Source organism: Petromyzon marinus, chromosome 64 (assembly GCF_048934315.1).
Source record: "Petromyzon marinus isolate PM22_M1 ecotype Great Lakes invasive population chromosome 64, UKy_Petmar_22M1.pri1.0, whole genome shotgun sequence".
Lineage (NCBI taxonomy): Eukaryota > Metazoa > Chordata > Hyperoartia > Petromyzontiformes > Petromyzontidae > Petromyzon > Petromyzon marinus.
This window is the reverse complement of record NC_133730.1, coordinates 1,443,763-1,466,724: the sequence shown is the minus strand read 5'-3', so window position 1 is coordinate 1,466,724 and position 22,962 is coordinate 1,443,763. Positions and strand designations below refer to the sequence as shown.

Sequence of the window (22,962 nt, the reverse complement as noted above, 5' to 3'; positions counted from 1 at the left end):
CCTACGATCCATCCTGGGTTTAACCAGGCTGGATTGTGTGAGGAGCTCACAAATTCTTGAAAGATCTGGGCACGGTCCCATCGGTGAGCTCCTCCGGCAGGCAAGGCTGCGTTGGCTGGGTCATGTAGCCTGCATGCCCAGCCACCGCATGCCAAAACAGCTTTTGTTCGGCCGGATCGAGGGGGCTAGACGGGCGCGGCACGGGCTAGAGAAGAGATGGAGTGATGTGGTACAGGAGGACGTGGAGCTGAGTAGACTTGCCGATGACTGGTACCAGCGGTGTCAAGATCGGCCTCTGTGGAGGAGGCTCGTGAAGGATGCAACTGGGCAGATGGAGGCAGTCGCCCTCCAACAACAACGGAGGGTGGAGGAGCGACGCTCACAACAACGAGCGGAGCGCCGGGTGGCTAAAGCACAGCAGGTTAGCACAGTAGGGGGCACAAGTGGTGCATCAGCCAGTCATCTCAGTCAGTCGACCCGTGGCACCTGGGTCTGCCCCGTGACCTCCTGCCAGCGGGCGTTCGACACTCCACGTGGCCTCAATGTGCACATGGCCTGGCACAAGCGTCGTGGTGACGTCACCGCCACTTAGTGGCGAATGGTGGTTGTTGTTGTGTGTAGGTGTGTTTGTAGGTGTGTGTAGGTGTGTGTGTGTAGGTATGTGGGGGAGCGGTGGTGTAGCGGTTAGCGCTACGCTGCGCCACGAACCTGACGACTCGGATGCGATTCCCGCTTATGGCCAACACCGGTGACGATGATCATCTAAACCGGTCCCGGGCCTCCCCTAGGTAGATTCAGCCTCAAATTGAGTACCTGCTGCGGTGTGTAAACATCGCCACTAGGGAATCAAAGGCGGCCGGGCGTGATGCTGGCCACCCAACCCCTCGTGTACCGTGCTGGCCTTCATAGGTGCTCGCTAACAGCACTTGCCCCAACAGTCTGTTAAGGCGATACGGGGTATCTTGTCTCAGGCATTATCCAGTTTCACTGCCGCTCGCTCCGCGCTTGTACACCGAATTGGCCAAAACGTGCAAATTCTGAACCACGTCGACGAGACGACTCACACTCGGTGTGAAGCTTTCATGGTTAGATACATTTAATCACAATTTTATTTTAATATGTAAATTATATTTAAATATATCAGGATACGCAGGGACGAGTGTGCCCACAACCCTGTGGTTGAACAATGCATCGTGCGCACAAATATTGTGGATAATTAATCTCAATTGAATCGGGCAAAAGGGCGTTGGAATTAACTTAATCAATTAGCACGTATTATTGGACGTGACAGATTATTGCACGTCCTCATTTGTGTCTTCGAAAAAAAACAAACCCCACCCGAGTTGTTTATGCGATCGTGTTCGCTGGCAGAGGCATTCTCCATCAGCCGTGCCGCATCCACGCGACGTCTGACCTTCAGGACCTGCCTAGCCAGAGCGTTGAAGAGCGACGCCCACAACAACGAGCGGAGCGCAGGGGGCCTAAAACGCAGCACGTTGGCACAGTAGGGGACACAGCTGGTTGCATTTTTGCCAGTCATCTCATTCGGTCAACCCATCATGGCACCTTCTGGGTCTGTCCCGTCACCTCCTTGCCAGCGAGCCCTCGACACTTCACGCGGCCTCAAAGTGCACCTAGCCTGGCACTGGCGCCGTGGTGACGTCACCGTCACTTAGTGGCGAATTGTGGTTTTGTTGGTATTGCGTATGGGCCTAGCCATGGTTTGAGTTTGTGGCAGGGTCTAGGGGTGGATCGTGCAGATTTGTTTAACTCCCAAAGCCCGCTCGGATGCACAGTGGATGGGAAAAGGCAGCATAGCAAGCGGGGGGATCTTTAACCCATCTGTATGGCTCTTCGTGTGTTATTGTACGCTCCCAACTAGGATTGCTTTAGGTTACATGTGTGTTTGCCAAAGTGAGAACTAAAGAGACCACGACAGTCTCATTTGCTACCGGAATGGCAAAAATTGAATTTAATAACAAGTATAGCAAAGGAAAGTTAAAACAATGAATCTCATTAAATCAATTGTGTTACCAAAGAAATATAAAATATTCCACGAATATATGTCAATGTTAAATAAAACACAATTTCCGAGAAGATAATTTGGCTCGGTCAAATTACTTTTAATACGATACATGTAGCGTAACAGCACACGTGAGAATAAATTATTTACAATGATTTATCATACGGTAATAGTTAGACTTCAGGCTACTGGGGCAAAACAGAAAACTGTACAAGACGAGACAGACAGCCGAGCAATAAAAATGCGGTGGAAATAGATTTTAATAATGGGACGAAAAAAATGTAAACGGAGTCTCGAATTAATCATCGACGCAGATTCGTGACAAACCCCGTCACGGCGCTGGGGCGGTGTGGGGAGGGTGATGATTGCGCGACACTTAACCAACTCTTGCAGGCGTCACACTGAGGACTCTTGGAAGCCTCGTGATAGAGGAAGACCAAAGAACGCTGGCTGTCGCCTGGTGATGCTGGTTGTAATTACTGGCGAAACGTCGTACTCAAATTGTAAGTGGTATGGGTTTGCTCGACAACGCACCAGTGTGCTGTACTAGTAACCAATTGGCATGTTTTTTTTACGTGACACATCTTACTAAATGTCTGTGTTGGGTGGTGGCAGGTCTAACGACACATTCATATTTACGCGATGTAACCCCAAAAAAACCTCTATCACGGAAGATCAAAGAACCGCCACAACGCACCATGGCATGTAAGGCCCTCATCCTGCAGTGGACCGACGAAAGAGCGATAGTACATAAGTATAATTATTATTAGCTGTCTATAATCGATGATGGTTTGGCCAGTGGTGTCTCTCTGCTATGAAGAAGGGCCATTGAACGACGCATTAGAGTCAACACACGCAGCACAGCCACGCGAACTCCCTCCTGAAGCCCTCTCGTGGCTCGCAGCGGACCTCAACATTGGCATTTAGCTCCCGAACAAATTGCCACGATACGCAGGAAAAGAACAGAGGCAGAGACGAGGAGACGAAGAGGAGGAGTGGACCGTGAGCTACCCGTCAATGTGAACGGATTGGAATGAGATGATCAGCTGTTGACTTGCACACCACGAGTCATAGATTGAGAGAGAGAGAGAGGAGTGTGTCATCCAAGCAAACTGAAACTTAACTTTTGCACGTGGGTATTGAGTTGCACCCGAATATTGCACGGTATGTATACATCGTGTGATTACACGTATACGCCAAGCTTAACAAAAATAACGTAGCTTATTTAGTTCCAAGCCGGTTATGAAGTAATGATTAACGAGCATGCGTAGATATGCATTCAAGCTTTGTTTCGTTTGGAATGGAATGCGATGATTCTAAGCAAAACGTTAAAAAAGCACGAGGCAAGTGGAATTTCTGGCGTATTTAAAAACGGCGTTCCACCACTAAAAATAAACGATGAAGCCAAACATTGTACTCTGTCACGAATAGCAGCCCGATGCAAGTCTCCTCCGAGCTATAAGAGGTCCGAGTTATGGATAAGTCTCAAACTTAACAGGCTTGCCTATGTTTATATTGCTGGAAAATGTGCCAAAACACGATCCCAGGGTTCTAAGATCTGCCAGCGTGCTAATAACAAATGTTTTTTTATGCTTTCAACAAGCCGGTATTTAGCCGGGCCGTCACATCATCTGCTGGGACAGGCAGCCTACCGCTGTGTTCGGTTTCAAAGCTCGTTAGCGTTCTGCAGAAGTGGTGGCATGTTTGGACTGCGGAGTTGCAGGCCCAAGGAAACTCGAGCAAACACGTGCGAACAACTTCCTGACAAATGCAGCCCAATCGTGAGCTCATTAGTGCACAGTCGTTACCACAAACGCCGCACACATTGCCCAACGTGTGTGTTGAATCGCGTTAACAATTAGGGCGTGCTGTGCAGAGGGAGACTACCGAGGGCATGGCAGAGGTGGGACGAAAGCAACGGAGTCCGGTGACCACTGCCTGGACAGCAACAGCGGGAGAGCGAAGCAATGGAGGAGAATGTGGGTGGGGTGGGGAGTCCTTGCCCAATAGGGTGAAGTTACAGGCTGACAACAAGAAGAACAACATGAGTCTATTGATCTTTGTGCGATGGGTCTATGGGTATCTGTGTGATGAGCCTATAGGTCTTTGTGTGATGAACATATAGGTATCTGTGTGATGAGTCTATGGGTATCCGTGTGATGAGTCTATGGGTATCTGTGTGATGAGTCTATGGGTATCTGTGTGATGAGTCTATGGGTCTTTGTGTGATGAGTCTATGGGTATCTGTGTGATGAGTCTATGGGTATCTGTGTGATGAGTCTATGGGTATCCGTGTGATGTGTCTATGGGTATCTGTGTGATGAGTCTATGGGTATCCGTGTGATGAGTCTATGGGTCTTTGTGTGATGAGTCTATGGGTCTTTGTGTGATGAGTCTATGGGTATCCATGTGATGTGTCTATGGGTCTGTGTGCGACGAGTTTATGGGTATCCCTGTGATGAGTCTATGGGTATCTGTGTGATGAGTCTATGGGTCTTTGTGCGATGAGTCTATGGGTATCTGTGTGATGAGTCTATGGGTCTCTGTGTCGTCAGTTTATGGGTCTCTGTGTGATGAGTCTATGGGTCTTTGTGCGATAAGTCTATGGGTATCTGTGTCATGAGTCTATGGGTATCCGTGTGATGTGTATATGGGTATCTGTGTGATTAATCTATGGGTCTTTGTATGATGAGCCTATGGGTATCTGTGTGATGAGTCTATGGGTATCCGTGTGATGAGTCTATGGGTATCTGTGTGATGAGTCTATGGATTTTTATTTCGATTTAAAGTGCCTCTGCGGATGTGTATGCTTTAACTTTTAACACAGCTATTTCAGTGACCAGTCACAAGCTAATCACTCAGCCATTTCAATGCTAAATTATATGCTAATTCATTTGTCAAGGCGCTTTGTTTCCTCTCACACAGCTTAAAGGTCGTGATCTGAACGTGGCTCTTTCACTCCAGCGCTGTCCTACCAGACAGTCTCGTCCCTTCACCTGATGAAGGCTGCTTGTGTTGTGGCCGAAACGTCGTGAGAATATTATTGTGTTATTTTATTTTATCAATTTATTATTTTATTCTCATTCTACATGACTTTACCGAAAGAACCAAAGAAGATGAGTCTATGGATGTTTGTGCGATGAGTCTATGAGTATCTGTGTGATGAGTCTATGGGTCTTTGTGCGACGAGTCTATGGGTATCTGTGTGATAAGTCTATGGGTCTTTGTGCGACGAGTCTATGGGTATCTGTGTGACGAGTGTATGGGTATCTGTGTGATGAGTCTATGGGTATCCGTGTGATGAGTCTGTGGGTATCCGTGTGATGAGTCTATGGGTATCTGTGTGATGTGTCTATGGGTCTCTGTGTGGTCAGTTTATGGGTCTCTGTGTGAGTCTACGGGTCTCTGTGTCACGGTCTCTGCGTGAGCCTCGGAAACGAAATAATGAAACAGAATGAGGGAAGTATGTCCCCAACGGTGGGAAGTTCCAGGCTGACAATAACAACACCTTGAACAATGTCAGACCAAAAAATTGGGGGATGAATTAAAAACAAACTTTCACAACCGAAGGAACTGCCCTGAAATGAACAATAAATAATAAAAGTATAGTTGCAATGCTTTTCATTTGTACGTTGGTGCGACTGCATCGGCCACGAGTGGCTGCGGTTGTTCCGTGAACCCCATTGCACGGAACGTACACAGCCCCGATGACTTAATGCAACATCCGGAAATATTAAAAAAAATGTGTTTACAGGAAAAATACAACCCTTGATAACCACCGGTATCAGGTGCAACCTATTGTCTTAAACCATCTTGCTCACTCCACCACAGGCGCGAGACCGCAGACGAGTGGGAAGATAGCAGCAGCAGCTACACAGTGAGCCGGCACCAACAATTGCCCCAAGCTCTGCAGTCCTCTATGTATGAAAGTGTTATCAGCCAACTAATGAAACTAATGTTTGGAGAAAACCCACACGTGCGAGGGGGAAACACTCTATCCCATACAGATGGAACAGGTGGGGTCCACACTTTTTGCTTGCTCCTCCTCGGCTCCCACGGGCAGCGAGTCTAACAAAACCTGTGCGGTGATCCACCAACCCCCGCTGCCTACTCAGTGCTGGATTACAGGCCACGTTCATGGACAACACAGGCCGGCTAATGACGCCCGGGCGCTGTTCGTTCGTTACCTAAAATGAACAACGTGCTCTCTATACTCTTCGGTTCTTTCGGTAAAGTCACGTAGGTATAAAATTAAATAAAATTCCTTTCCCACTTGATGACGAACGCTTGTGTTGCGCCCGAAACCTACGTGACTTTACCGAAAGAACCAAAGAGTATGGATTCCTGCAGTCACGAAAGCTTCAAATCAAGATTCTGCTCTCTATAGTTTCTGCACGTTTTGATGTGGGTTGTATGGCCCATCTGGGGAGCGATGTCTGTCTTTTGTGCATACGTACGGGGAGCGGTAGGCGCTACGCTGCTGCACTACGAACCTTGCGACCCAAGTTCGATTCCCGCTCATGGCCACCGACACCAGTGACGATTATCTGAACCGGTCCTTGGCCTTCCCTGGGTTGACTCAGCCTCAAATGAGTACGTGGTGCAGCGTGTAAAAACATCGCCACTCGGGAGACAAAGGCGGCCGGGCGTGGTGGTGGCCACCCACTCCCGCGTGTGACGTGCCGGCCTTCATAGGTGCTCGCTAACTGCACTCGCCCCACAAATCTGTTACAAGCTATACGGGGGACCTTTGCTTTTAGTATGGCCCTCGACTTACAAGGGGTGTCAACAGGCGGAGCGCCTCAGAAGGCTCCACGCACGTCCCCCTGAGCGACGGCGCGCACAGCTGCCCTCGCCCACGCGCCACAGCTGTGCGTGTGAGCAACACAGCGAAGGACTCTTACAGCACCGCTAACCGTTGCAGCTATGTTTATTTATTTATATTTTAACAGGTGAGGCCCAGTGAGCTGTGCACCGTAGCTCTTTATCGGAAGCGACCTGGCCACCACAAATGATAGCTCAGCGAAGTGGCGTATCATCACGTGGACATTTCTAAGCGGCCAAATGCTCGAAACGCGTGACGTTGATCATAAATGTGGAGAAAAATCCACGCGACCACGGGGAGAGAGACACGCGAACTCCAAATCTACAGCAGGCGTCAGGGTCGGGATCGAAGGAACCCACGATCTCCTGCATACCAGGCAAGGTAGTTAACATCTCGCCACCGCAGACGGGAATGTGAACAGAACTTCACCACGTGGAAGATTTATAGAGATCTGTGGGCACCTAAAAATTGAAATGTCCTCCTCCCTTCGTCGATTTCCCCAACGTGTTGTGGGTGTAAAAAACGACAGAGTCAAACAGATGTCCTGATGCTCAAACTGATCTTATAATTATTATTATTATATTATTATAATTTTTATTAGTAAAGTGGCGCATTTCATCCATAGATGCCAACGCACCACCGTGACTGGAAAACAGGAAAATAAACAGAACCTTCAGGGTAAATGGCCAGAGTTGGCAAAAGCACGATCACCCGAGGAACAGAGCCTTGACCTCAGAGCACTTTGAGGAATGCGATCCAAATATGTGACTCTTATTTTCCCCATCTGTATATTTAGCCCCACTTTGCAGCTTCACTTTTTTTAAAGATCTTAAATCATTGCCTGCAGTTAATAAGGATTGCTTGTTATGGTGGCTTTGTTGTCAACTGACGTGATATGGTAATATTTTCACATTGTGCCTTGATTTTTGCAATCCAATATTCATCAGTACACGCCTTCTTCTATAAACAATGTAACAGAGGAATGTGACTATTTGGGCGTCACGGTGGCGAGATGTTAACTACCTCGCGTGGTATACAGAAGGTCGTGGGATTGATCCCGATCCTGGTGCCTGCTGTATATTTGTAGTTTGGATGTCTCTCCCCCCGTTGGAAAGGTGGATTTTTCCTCCAGGTCCTCGGGTTTTCCTTCCACATTTATAAAAACGCGTTTAGAGTATTTGGCTGCTAGACATTGACACGTGATAAGCCACTTCGTTGAGCTATCTGAAAAAATGCGGCCATCATTCAAGCTCTCAGAAACCAAGGCTCGCCTTCGTACAATAGGTATCGGAAGTAGTATGAAACCCGTTTATAAAGGCTGTAACAGCCACGTGGAGCTTTTACGTAAATAAAATAACTAAATATAAATGACAAGTGCAGTCAGAGCAGTTGACACGCTCTTGGCAAGGCTATTGCGCATAGAGCTACTCCACAGCAAATTAAATCTTTGAGGATAATGTTTCTGAGCTAGCAAAGGAAAAGCCACACACACACATTCAAACAGGATAAACAGTTATGGCATAATCGGCCAGCTAAATCGCTTCCAATTACACATTACTGTGCTGATACGCGCTTCCTTTCAGTCTCAAATATCATTTTCTCACTCAGTGTTAAATTATGCATTACTTAAGCATTCTCTTTTTCGGCTTTGTCATGCAATGGTGCTGTGACTGAATATCTGGCACAGAGGCAAGTCAGCATGCCCGGCAATTGTTGGTGCTATGTGTTGAGGCCGGGGTGGGGGGGAGTTGCGGGAGAAAGATGCAAATTCTCGCTACCTATGGAAGGTAATGAAGGTGATAATGATGGTGAAAATGATAGTGGCGTGTTATTGGAATTGATACAGACAATGATAATGGTGATGGATCGGCGGTGTATAGAAAGCTGAAGGTGAAACGAATCGCAGAGTTTATCAGCGATGCCGCCGCCGCTGCTGCGGCTGCTGCATACGCTTAGTGGTGTAGAGTAATTAATGACAATCATGAGCATTAAGCTAATTTGACTAATGTCCGTGTCACATCAATGTACATTACCGCGACTAATCCCATTGCACATTGCTCGTTGAGAAGATATGCAAATGACAAATGCACAGGTATTCGTGCGCGCGTGCGCACACGTACAGCACAAACACACACACACACACAGGTGTACGTGCAAAACTATACACGCGCAGACACAAATATCACCCTGAGCAGAATGTCTGGAAACTGATGTGAGCGAGCCCCGATTAAGGCCGGCAGAGTCCACGAGAGGGATGGGCGGCCCGCACCATGCCCAGGAAGTCTTCGTCTCCCCAGTGCACACGTTTACACACCGCACAGCAACTCGTTTAGGGCTGAGTCAATCTACGAGAGGCCCAGACGCGATTCGGATATCACTCGCCCGACTGATGTTAGCCGTGGCTGGGGTTGAACCGAATCCAAGCCGCGGGGGTTCGCAGCTGAGCGGCGCCACCGCCCCCCCCCCACACACTCACGGGTGCAATTTATTAAATACGACGTTACTCGACGATAGCGTGATCCATTTCGAAATTAATGGGTCCGAGTAAGCCGGTTTTAATAGATGTACCGTCACTGATGTCACAGAAATAGAATGAAAAAGAAATGTCAGAACCAATTACATTGGCGTTGTACTTACAGCACTTGATAAAATCATAGTGTGACATCTCAGAGCGCGGAGTGGCAGGCGTAATTATCAAATAACTCCCGTCTTGCAGGTGAACATCTCCCGGGCGAGCCAGGAGAGACCACTGCAGCCAGGCCTCGAGCTGCCCGGCACAAGCACACACACACACAAAAACTCCGCACTCTGGGGTGGCAGCATTTATTTACACTTGTAATGTTTTATTCATCGGTTGGTAGCGATACGGCGAGTGGCCGGGTTTGTCACGCGCGTGACCTGCTGAGAGAGGTGGGTGGGTGGGTGGGGGACTCACAGAGGGCTTTGAGAGCACGCAGACCGATAGCCCGGCCTGCCTGCTAACAAATGACAAAGCTCCTCCGTATAGCCTGGACAGATTGTTGGGGCAAGTGCTGTGAGCGAGCACCTATGAAGGCCGGCACGGCGCACGAGGGGGTGGCCAGAACGACACTCGGCCGCCTTTGTCTCCCCAGTGGCGATGTTTACACACCGCATCGGGTATTCATTTGAGGCCGAGCCGACCTAGGGGAGACCCTGGACCGGTTCAGATAATCGTTACAGCTCGTTGGGGTCGTGGCGCAGCGCGCTAACCGCTAAACTACCACCCCCCAAACTACTACTACTACACACACTACACACACGCACTACACACACACACTACTACACACACTACACACACACACTACTACGCACACACACTACTACACACACACACTACTACACACACACACTACTACACACTGCTACACACACACACTACTACACACACACACTACTACACACACACTACTACAGACACACACTACTACACACTACTACTACTACACACTACTACACACACATTACTACACACTACTACACACATACACTACTACACACACACACTACTACACAACAACAACCGTCATTCGCCACTAAGTGGCGGTGACGTCACCACGACGCTTGTGCCAGGCTATGTGCACCCTGAGGCCACGTGAAGTGTCGAACGCCCGCTGGCAGGAGGTCACGGGGCAGACCCAGGTGCCACGGGTCGACTGACTGAGATGACTGGCTGATGCACCACCTGTGCCCCCTACTGTGCTAACCTGCTGTGCTTTAGCCACCCGGCGCTCCGCTCGTTGTTGTGAGCGTCGCTCCTCCGCCCTCCGTTGTTGTTGGAGGGCGACTACCTCCAACTGCGCAGTAGCGTCCTTCACGAGCCTCCTCCACAGAGGCCGATCTTGACACCGCTGGTACCAGTCATCGGCAAGTCCACTCAGCTCCACGTCCTCCTGTACCACATCACTCCATCTCTTCTCTAGCCCGTGCCGCGCCCGCTTAGCCCCCTCAATCCGGCCGAACAAAAGCTGTTTCGGCATGCGGTGGCTAGGCATGCGGGCTACATGACCCAGCCATCGCAGCCTTCCCCGCCGGAGGAGCTCACCGATGGGACCTTGCCCAGATCTTTCAAGGGTTTGTGAGCTCCTCACACAATCCAGCCTGGTTAAACCCAGGATGGATCGTAGGCAGGCCAGCCTAAATGTTTCTAACCGGCGAAGATGTTCCATTAGGGGGGTCCACGTTTCGCAAGCGTAGAGAAGGGAGGGAATGACCGTGGCCGAGAAGACCTGAAGCTTAGTGCGGAGCGACAGACCAGGTAGCTTCCACACAGCGTTACGCAACCGATGAAAAGATATTACCGCTCGACTGATTCGGAGTGAGACCTCTGCTGTTAAACTGGAGCCAGTCATAAGCACACTGCCCAGGTATGGGAAACTCTCCACTCTCTCCACAACTGCCCCATCACCGATTGGGAGTTGTGGGGGTGGAGTGTCCGATGGTACAAAATACCCAGGCAGGTGCTTAGTCTTGGTGGGGCTGATGGTAAGGCCCCACCTCTTAGTGGCACGTTCCAGTCTCAGCAGCAGCGTCTCCAACTCCTCCTCTGAATGAGCAGCTATTACCAAATCATCAGCATACATAACGTGGTTGAGCAATAGGGAGCCATCCCTTGACCGCACCCGGGCATCGATCAGCCTCCCATTATATCTGTACCATATGGAGATTCCCCCAGTACAGCTATTGAAGGCTTCACGAACTACGTGGTCAAAATAGATGTTAAATAATGTGGGAGCCAGAGGACATCCCTGTCGCATAGTTTTACCCGGGCCCGCTCACCATCATGAAGGTCCTTAATGATCGTGAGCAGAGGGTCAGGTACTCCAAAAGAACGAAGAACAACCCAGAACCCAGGCCTACTGATGGTATCATAGGCCTTGACCAGGTCAATAAAGCAGAGATGTAGGTCTTGTTGGAATTCCCTACACCTCTGCTGTAGCAGACGGACAGAGAATATGGCATCTGTGCAGGACCGCCCTTTCCTGAAACCGCATTGGGGCTCCGCAAGCCTCTCCTCAGCGTGCCTGGCAAGGCGATGCTGAATAATCCTTGCCAGGACCTTTCCCGGCACACTGAGGAGTGAGATGCCCCTGTAGTTGTTACAGTCTGTGCGGTCCCCCTTCTTAAAAAGGGGGACCACCAGGGCATCCTTCCAATCCTGCGGAACCTGTCCAGTGGTCCAGACCGTTGTTATGATGTCATATAGGGCAGTCTGTGCACAGACGCCACCCTCCCTCAGCATTTCGTCTGGGAGATCATCTCTGCCCGCTGCCTTTCCTGGTCTCAGACTCCGGATTGCCTTCAGTACTTCCTCAACAGATGGCACCTCAGCCAGCCACTCACTGGGGGTGACTTCTTCCAATATTTGAGGCACCGCAGCCTCAGCAGGGTCATCCTCACTTTGTGCCACGATGTTTTCCTGGCTGAAGGATTTTCCCTCTCCCAGGGCCTCACAGACATGCTCAGCAAATCTGCAAACCTGTTCCTGGGGGTCGGAGATTGGATCACAGTTTTTTCCCCTAATGATGGTAATAGGTGTGGCGCTGCAGGTTACTTTTTTTATGGAGTTAAATAGAGATTTGTGATCACGGGCCACTGAGGCAGACTCCATCTCCTCAGCAACCCGCGACCACCACCCATTCTTGCAGCGCCTCACGGATCTCCGAACCTCCGAGCGAAGGCTGCGGTAAGCCTCCTCATTCTCTGACGTGGGATTCTGTAACCGATGACTGTGGGTCTGTTGCTTTTTCTCAACCATCCTGAACACCTCCTCTGTCAGCCAGGGTCTCTGGGGAGGTCTGGACCGCGTACCCAAAGCAGCCATTGCAGCTGCATGAGTCACAGTCCTAAACCTCGCCCATTTACCCTCGACATCAGGAGGAGTCGGGGACGATGCCAATCCCAGCCGCAAGCGATGATGACATTCTCGCTTGCAACTTTCATCAGATAACTGAGACTAGGCCACTTTAGGTTGGAATGGGGTCCTGGGTGTACACCCACCACCGGAGTGGAAGAATGGCAGGCGCATCTTACAGATGACTAGTCGATGGTCAGAGGGCAGATCAGCTCCAACGGTAGGTCCTGGTGTCAAGGACATGTGCTCGCATCCGCTGGTCCGTCACTATGTAGTCCAGCAGATGTTTTTGCTTGGACCTGGCATGCATCCATGATGTTGTGTGGATGCGCCGATACGGGAACAGCGTGTTGGTTATTACAAGCCCATGGGCTGCACACAAATCTAGCAGCCTCCTACCGTTGTTATTGAGCTGATCTGGCCCATGCCCTCCAATCACTCCAGACCAGGTGCCAGTATCATGACCAACTCGGGCATTGAAGTCACCCAACATAATGACTCTATCCCGAGGGGCCACTTTAGCCAGCACCTGTGACAGGAGGTCATAGAAGGCATCTGACTCATCGGCTTTGCCTGCATCCCTCCACGGATGTTCATCTTCGGTGGGGGCATAAGTAACCACGACCACCATTCCTCGCCTCCGGTTGATGGGAAGGTGAGCCCAAAGACTACTACTAGACACACACACTGCTACACACACTACACACACACTACTACACACACTACTATTACACACACTACACACACACTTCTACAGACACACTACTACACACACACACTACTACAGACACACCCTGCTACACACACACTACTACACACACTACTACTACACACACTACACACACACACTACTACACACACACTACTACACACACACACTGCTACACACACACTACTACACACACTACTACTACACACACTACACGCACACACTACTACACACACACTACTACACACACACACTGCTACACACACACTACTACACACACTACTACTAGACACACTACACACACACACTACTACACATACACTACTACACACACACACTGCTACACACAGTACACACACACTACTACACACACTACTACTACACACACTACACACACACTACTACAGACACACTACTACACACACACTACTACAGACACACCCTGCTACACACACACTACTGCTACACACACTACACACACACACTACACACACACACTACTACACACACACTACTACAGACACACCCTGCTACACACACACTACTACTACACACACTACTACTACACACACTACACACACACACTACTACACACACACACTGCTACACACACACACTGCTACACACACACTACTACTACTACACACACTACACACACACACACTACTACACACACACACTGCTACACACAGTACACACACACTACTACACACACTACTACTACACACACTACACACACACTACTACGGACACACGACTACACACACACTACTACAGACACACCCTGCTACACACAAACTACTGCTACACACACTACACACACACACTACACACACACACTACTACACACACACTACTACAGACACACCCTGCTACACACACACTACTACTACACACACTACTACTACTACACACACACACTACTACACACACACACTGCTACACACACACTGCTACACACACACTACTACTACACACACTACACACACACACTACCACACACACACACTGCTACACACACACACTGCTACACACACACTACTACTACTACTACACACACTGCACACACACACTACTACACACACACTGCTACACACACACTACTACTACTACACACACTACACACACACACTACTACACACACACTACTACACACACACACTGCTACACACACACACTGCTACACACACACTACTACACACACTACTACACACACACACTACTACACACACACTACTACACACACACACTACTACACACACACTACTACACACACACACTGCTACACACACACTACTACACACACTACTACTACACACACTACACACACACACTACTACACATACACTACTACACACACACACTGCTACACACAGTACACACACACTACTACACACACTACTACTACACACACTACACACACACTACTACAGACACACTACTACACACACACTACTACAGACACACCCTGCTACACACACACTACTGCTACACACACTACACACACACACTACACACACACACTACTACTACACACACTACTACTACACACACTACACACACACACTACTACACACACACACTGCTACACACACACACTGCTACACACACACTACTACTACTACACACACTACACACACACACTACTACACACACACACTGCTACACACTACACACACACTACTACACACACTACTACTACACACACTACACACACACTACTACGGACACACGACTACACACACACTACTACAGACACACCCTGCTACACACACACTACTGCTACACACACTACACACACACACACACTACACACACACACTACTACACACACACTACTACAGACACACCCTGCTACACACACACTACTACTACACACACTACTACTACTACACACACTACACACACACACTACTACACACACACTACTACACACACACACTGCTACACACACACACTGCTACACACACACTACTACACACACTACTACACACACACACTACTACACACACACTACTACACACACACACTACTACACACACACTACTACACACACACACTGCTACACACACACTACTACACACACTACTACTACACACACTACACACACACACTACTACACATACACTACTACACACACACACTGCTACACACAGTACACACACACTACTACACACACTACTACTACACACACTACACACACACTACTACAGACACACTACTACACACACACTACTACAGACACACCCTGCTACACACACACACTACTGCTACACACACTACACACACACACTACACACACACACTACTACTACACACACTACTACTACAACAACAACAACAACCGCCATTCGCCACTAAGTGGCGGTGACGTCACCACGACGCTTGTGCCAGGCTATGTGCACCCTGAGGCCACGTGAAGTGTCGAACGCCCGCTGGCAGGAGGTCACGGGGCAGACCCAGGTGCCACGGGTCGACTGACTGAGATGACTGGCTGATGCACCACCTGTGCCCCCTACTGTGCCAACCTGCTGTGCTTTAGCCACCCGGCGCTCCGCTCGCTGTTGTGAGCGTCGCTCCTCCGCCCTCCGTTGTTGTTGGAGGGCGACTGCCTCCAACTGCCCAGTAGCATCCTTCACGAGCCTCCTCCACAGAGGCCGATCTTGACACCGCTGGTACCAGTCATCGGCAAGTCCACTCAGCTCCACGTCCTCCTGTACCACATCACTCCATCTCTTCTCTAGCCCGTGCCGCGCCCGCTTAGCCCCCTCAATCCGGCCAAACAAAAGCTGTTTCGGCATGCGGTGGCTGGGCATGCGGGCTACATGACCCAGCCATCGCAGCCTTGCCTGCCGGAGGAGCTCACCGATGGGACCCTGCCCAGATCTTTCAAGGATTTGTGAGCTCCTCACACAATCCAGTCTGGTTAAACCCAGGATGGATCGTAGGCAGGCCAGCCTAAATGTTTCTAACCGGCGAAGATGTTCCATTAGGGGGGTCCACGTTTCGCAAGCGTAGAGAAGGGAGGGAATGACCGTGGCCGAGAAGACCTGAAGCTTAGTGCGGAGCGACAGACCAGGTAGCTTCCACACAGCGTTACGCAACCGATGAAAAGATATTGCCGCTCGACTGATTCGGAGTGAGACCTCTGCGGTTAAACTGGTGCCAGTCATAAGCACACTGCCCAGGTATGGGAAACTCTCCACTCTCTCCACAACTGCCCCATCACCGATTGGGAGTTGTGGGGGTGGGGTGTCCGATGGTACAAAATACCCAGGCAGGTGCTTGGTTTTGGTGGGGCTGATGGTAAGGCCCCACCTCTTAGTGGCATGCTCCAGTCTCAGCAGCAGCGTCTCCAACTCCTCCTCTGACTGAGCAGCTATTACCAAGTCATCAGCATACATAACGTGGTTGAGCAATAGGGAGCCATCCCTTGACCGCACCCGGGCATCGATTAGCCTCCCATTATATCTGTACCATATGGAGATTCCCCCGGTACAGCTATTGAAGGCTTCACGAACTACGTGGTCAAAATAGATGTTAAATAATGTGGGAGCCAGAGGACATCCCTGTCGCACCCCAAGGTGTACAGGGAATGGCTCTGACTCCCGGCCACGTAGTTTTACCCGGGCCCGCTCACCATCATGAAGGTCCTTAATGATCGTGAGCAGAGGGTCAGGTACTCCAAAAGCACGAAGAACGACCCAGAGCCCAGGCCTACTGATGGTATCATAGGCCTTGACCAGGTCAATAAAGCAGAGATGTAGGTCTTGTTGGAATTCCCTACACCTCTGCTGTAGCAGACGGACAGAAAATATGGCATCTGTGCAGGACCGCCCTTTCCTGAAACCGCATTGGGGCTCCGCAAGCCTCTCCTCAGCGTGCCTGGCAAGGCGATGCTGAATAATCCTTGCCAGGACCTTTCCCGGCACACTGAGGAGTGAGATGCCCCTGTAGTTGTTACAGTCTGTGCGGTCCCCCTTCTTAAAAAGGGGGACCACCAGGGCATCCTTCCAATCCTGCGGAACCCGTCCAGTGGTCCAGACTGTTGTTATGATGTCATATAGGGCAGTCTGTGCACAAACGCCACCCTCCCTCAGCATTTCGCTTGGGAGATCATCTCTGCCCGCTGCCTTTCCTGGTCTCAGACTCCGGATCGCCTTCAATACTTCCTCAGCAGATGGCACCTCAGCCAGCCACTCACAGGGGGTGACTTCATCCAATATTTGAGGCACCGCAGCCTCAGCAGGGTCATCCTCACTTTGTGCCACGATGTTTTCCTGGCTGAGGGATTTTCCCTCCCCCAGGACCTCACAGAAATGCTCAGCAAATCTGCGAACCTGTTCCTGGGGGTCGGAAATTGGATCGCCGTTTTTTCCCCTAATGATGGTAATAGGTGTGGCGCTGCAGGTTACTTTTTTGATGGAGTTAAATAGAGATTTGTGATCACGGGCCACTGAGGCAGACTCCATCTCCTCAGCAACCCGCGACCACCACCCATCCTTGCAGCGCCTCACGGCTCTCCGAACCTCCGAGCGAAGGCTGCGGTAAGCCTCCTCATTCTCTGACGTGGGACTCTGTAGCCGATGACAGTGGGCCTGTCGCTTTTTCTCAACCATCGTGAACAACTCCTCTGTCATCCAGGGTGTCTGGGGAGGTCTGGACCGCGTACCCAAAGCAGCCATTGCAGCTGCATGAGTCACTACTACTACACACACTACACACACACACTACTACACACACACTGCTACACACACACACTGCTACACACACACTACTACTACTACACACACTACACACAGACACTACTACACACACACACTGCTACACACTACACACACACTACTACACACACTACTACTACACACACTACACACACACTACTACGGACACACGACTACACACACACTACTACAGACACACCCTGCTACACACACACTACTGCTACACACACTACACACACACACTACACACACACACTACTACTACTACACACACTACACACACACACTACTACACACACACACTGCTACACACACACACTGCTACACACACACTACTACTACTACACACACTGCACAGACACACTACTACAACACACACTACTACACACACACACTGCTACACACACACTACTACTACTACACACACTACACACACACACTACTACACACACACTACTACACACACACACTGCTACACACACACTACTACACACACTACTACTACACACACTACACACACACACTACTACACATACACTACTACACACACACACTGCTACACACAGTACACACACACTACTACACACACTACTACTACACACACTACACACACACTACTACAGACACACTACTACACACACACTACTACAGACACACCCTGCTACACACACACACTACTGCTACACACACTACACACACACACTACACACACACTACTACTACACACACTACTACTACACACACTACACACACACACTACTACACACACACACTGCTACACACACACACTGCTACACACACACTACTACTACTACACACACTACACACACACACTACTACACACACACACTGCTACACACTACACACACACTACTACACACACTACTACTACACACACTACACACACACTACTACGGACACACGACTACACACACACTACTACAGACACACCCTGCTACACACACACTACTGCTACACACACTACACACACACACACTACACACACACACTACTACTACTACACACACTACACACACACACTACTACACACACACACTGCTACACACACACACTGCTACACACACACTACTACTACTACACACACTGCACAGACACACTACTACAACACACACTACTACACACACACACTGCTACACACACACTACTACTACTACACACACTACACACACACACTACTACACACACACTACTACACACACACACTGCTACACACACACACTGCTACACACACACTACTACACACACACACTACTACACACACACACTACTACAGACACACCCTGCTACACACACACTACTACACACACTACTACTACACACACTACACACACACACTACTACACACAATACTACACACACACACTGCTACATACACACACACTACTACTACTACTACACACACGCGCGCTGCATTCATTGCTTCGTTGCGACCCTGTGTTTTATTTCCCGTTTTTTAACGAAACATGTACACACATTATTTAGCAGCAAAGCAAATACTTGAAAAGGCAGAACATATATTGTGGGTTGCCGTGTCCGATACACGGACAAATGGATCGAGAGCAGACCACATTTGTGATCTCGGGCGGGATGGAGAGAGAACGCAGAGGAGAGAGACAGAAGTGAGATGGAGCGTGCGAGAGGAGAGCAGAGAAAGCTACGAGTTATTGGAGGGGAGTACATTTGAACGGTGCTGTATATGCAGCAGTGAATATACACGTCGTGTACACACTTCCTACCAATTTAAATGTGCATTCATTAATTGTTGCCATTGCCTCACTTATTAATAACAGCAATATGACCACCGAAGGCTCTGGTGTTATACTGCATTATAGTGACATGCTACAAAATACAGAGCATTACGATTACAAATGATGTCATATCAATTTGAAAATCAATTAACATTTGCGTATAATCCTAGAATATTCAAGTAGAGCGGAACACGGCATCAAATACACATGTACAATACTTAGCAAATAAATATAACTTACAACACTTTGAAAAATCCACGTGCAATATCAGTCATGGGAGTTTGTATTTATTCTAACAATTCTTCACCACGCTCATCAAGGGTCGGTTTGCTATCACGGGGAGTCCCACGTTTGGTTCAGAACTTCACACCTCACTTGCCACTGAATTTAGCCGGCCACGTTCATACAGCTCTGTGTGCTAACCGTCGTGTCATCACTCCACCCCAATTTCTGTATACACTATGATATTATTATTAGTAGTATTCGTTTGCTATATATGTCGTGATACAATGCTCGTTCTTTCCTGTGGGCGTCTAGGTGCTGTACCATGGCACATGTGGACTCCATCTCCATGGGATAGAAGTGTTGTCTCCCTCCCATGCGTGGCGCTCTGGTGTCCTCCCACATGTAAACACCCCTTAATCGGCAGGAAACACCTTCCTATGTAGAGGACCCGCAGAGCTTGGAGGGAGTTTGGTGCCGGCTCACTGCCTGGCTGCCTGCCTGGCGTCTCCGTGGTTCCTCCTCGCGCAGCTGGGTAGCTGTCTCTCCTCGAGAGCGAGTGATAAACAGTGAGGCACACGATGTGGGCAATTGCCTCTGCACGTAGCAGTGTCATAGTGAACATTTGCAGTGTCACGGTCAATGCGTTCAAATATTTTAAATCCCGCAATAAGCCAATGTGTGATCAAGTAAAATAATAACTCCACTTGGAGAGCAGACATTACATGGAAACAAAACTAATTAGAATGCATAAGCGCATCTATGCAAAATGAGCAAGTTCAAATTATTTGAATCAATAAAGTTAACTCATTGTCATGTCTAATCTAAGCATATGATCCTTATTGAGGTGGACTCCAATAGTTCAACAAATTTGTCATTAAATACTGTGGCACTAAAATAAAAAATATATATTAGGCGACATTATGGTCAATGGCCATTCTTCGTCACGCCAAAAAAGAGCCATTGGCGTTGTGGAGAAGGGCCGGGGCCTGGAACGTCGCCTACTTTAATCGTGTTTCTTTCAAGGCCACACTTATTGACGATTGTATCGAGTTTGTGTTGCTATTTGTGCTCATACACCGCTGCCAACGCAGCAGGAGCAGTATCGCAGAACAATCACCACAGCTCATCTCTGCCACCACCCCCATCTCTTCCCCGGCAGCACGCGTGGCCCAGACGAGGCTTGCCAGGCCGAACGTATCGCAACTCTCTTGTGCAGGCACAAAAGAGACGCGTGTCACCGGGCTGTCGTCTTATCTGCGCCCATAAAAGCAGATGACACAATGCATCAAGCGTCTCTCCAGCCGCAGCCTTTGTGCTCCCCTTGAACAAAAAAAAAAACCACACCGTGATAACGATCAGGAGTAGGCCGGTCTAATAAAGACACTGGAGGGAGTCAATGAGACCATACTCCCCCACTCTCTCCCCCCCGGAACAGTATTCACCTGGCGAATGCTCCCATTACAGGAGAGCAGTAGCCTCGCACCACCTGACTAATTAATAAACCGTCTCCCCTATCAGGTTCACTCTTAAACTTAAAAGTGAGCGGTTTTGCCGGCCTCGACAAAATAGAAGCTGTCAACAATCGCCCCCACCGAGGATCTGAATTATTGAAATCCGCGGAAAATGGCTTCTACGAATTCAGAACGAGGTTCGTAGATGTTTCGCAGACTTTCCAGAGGCAAAAGGAGATGATTCCCAAAGTTCAACAATCGAGGCGACACAGCCAGCCTACGGCCAAATCGCATGGAATATGCTCCGCTCGATCTCATCACAGCTCGGAAGCCAAGCAGCGCTGAGCCTGTCCAGTGCTTCAGAGGGGTAAACGCCACTCGCTAACAACAGCTGCGGTAGGCACTTTGGGAAGCAGAGGGCAGTGCATCAGACACATTCATTGGCCTGTGAAGTATGGTCAAATATCCCACAGGCTTGTAGAGGCCCTCGTCCGGCAGTGGATTGAGAATGGCGGATAATGATTATGATAATACATGATAATCGATCTGTGGAGAAATTCCCACAGATAGAATCGGTGGCACTAAAATAGGAGTATTGGATATTAGGGTCTCTGGTAGGCAGAGTCTCTCTCTCTCTCTGTATCGCAGGAGGATAGTGCATATTATGGTGTCAATCTACATTATCTTAGCGGTAAGGAACCACAGACCTGAAGATGATCTCATCAAACTCCTGCAACAATTTACTATCTGTCACTTGGGAAGCTGCTCATTATCATGAATATGGGCAACAAGTTTCTCCACACACTGACCAAACCTGGCTGCCCGCTCTATCCCTGGCCAGTAATTACGCCAAGGCCAATCAGCAGTTGCGTCGATCAGCGGGTCGCATTTGTTGGGGTAAAGTGTTGGTAAGCCCAACACGGAAGCGTACAATACACACCCTCCAGAGTTCGCTCGAGTGGAGATCTTTCTGCCACCAGTGGCGTGATCGAGCAATTGCAGGGCCGCACGTTTATCTCAATAAACAGTTGTAGTTAAACCGAGAAATGACACGGCGTTGCTTTCTCTCGCCTCACCAGAATGTTTAAAAGACCAAGTCGCCGTACCGCCCGAGACATCGTATCAGCCTTTTAAAATTTTTTTGATAAATCCATTCATTGCAAACATTGCTTTGAAAAAAAAGAAGTAATTTATTTATAGATCTCTGATTGGCAAACCCGAACATAAGTTCATCGGAGGTCAGGCACGGGTTAATGATTTTGCCAAGAGCTGCTAATGGAGTGCCGGGAAGGGCATCCCTCTGTGCTTTGAAGCTATCCATCAACACGGGCAGTAGGGCTGACTGAGACGAGCAAACGCATGCC

At 49.2% G+C, this 22,962-nt stretch overlaps 1 protein-coding gene across 1 annotated transcript in view; it reads right to left on the bottom strand.

Moving 5' to 3' along the window:
- MYO16 (myosin XVI) overlaps window positions 1-22,962 on the bottom strand; it is a 244,649-nt gene that overhangs the window by 203,087 nt on the left and 18,600 nt on the right. The window lies entirely within an intron of this gene.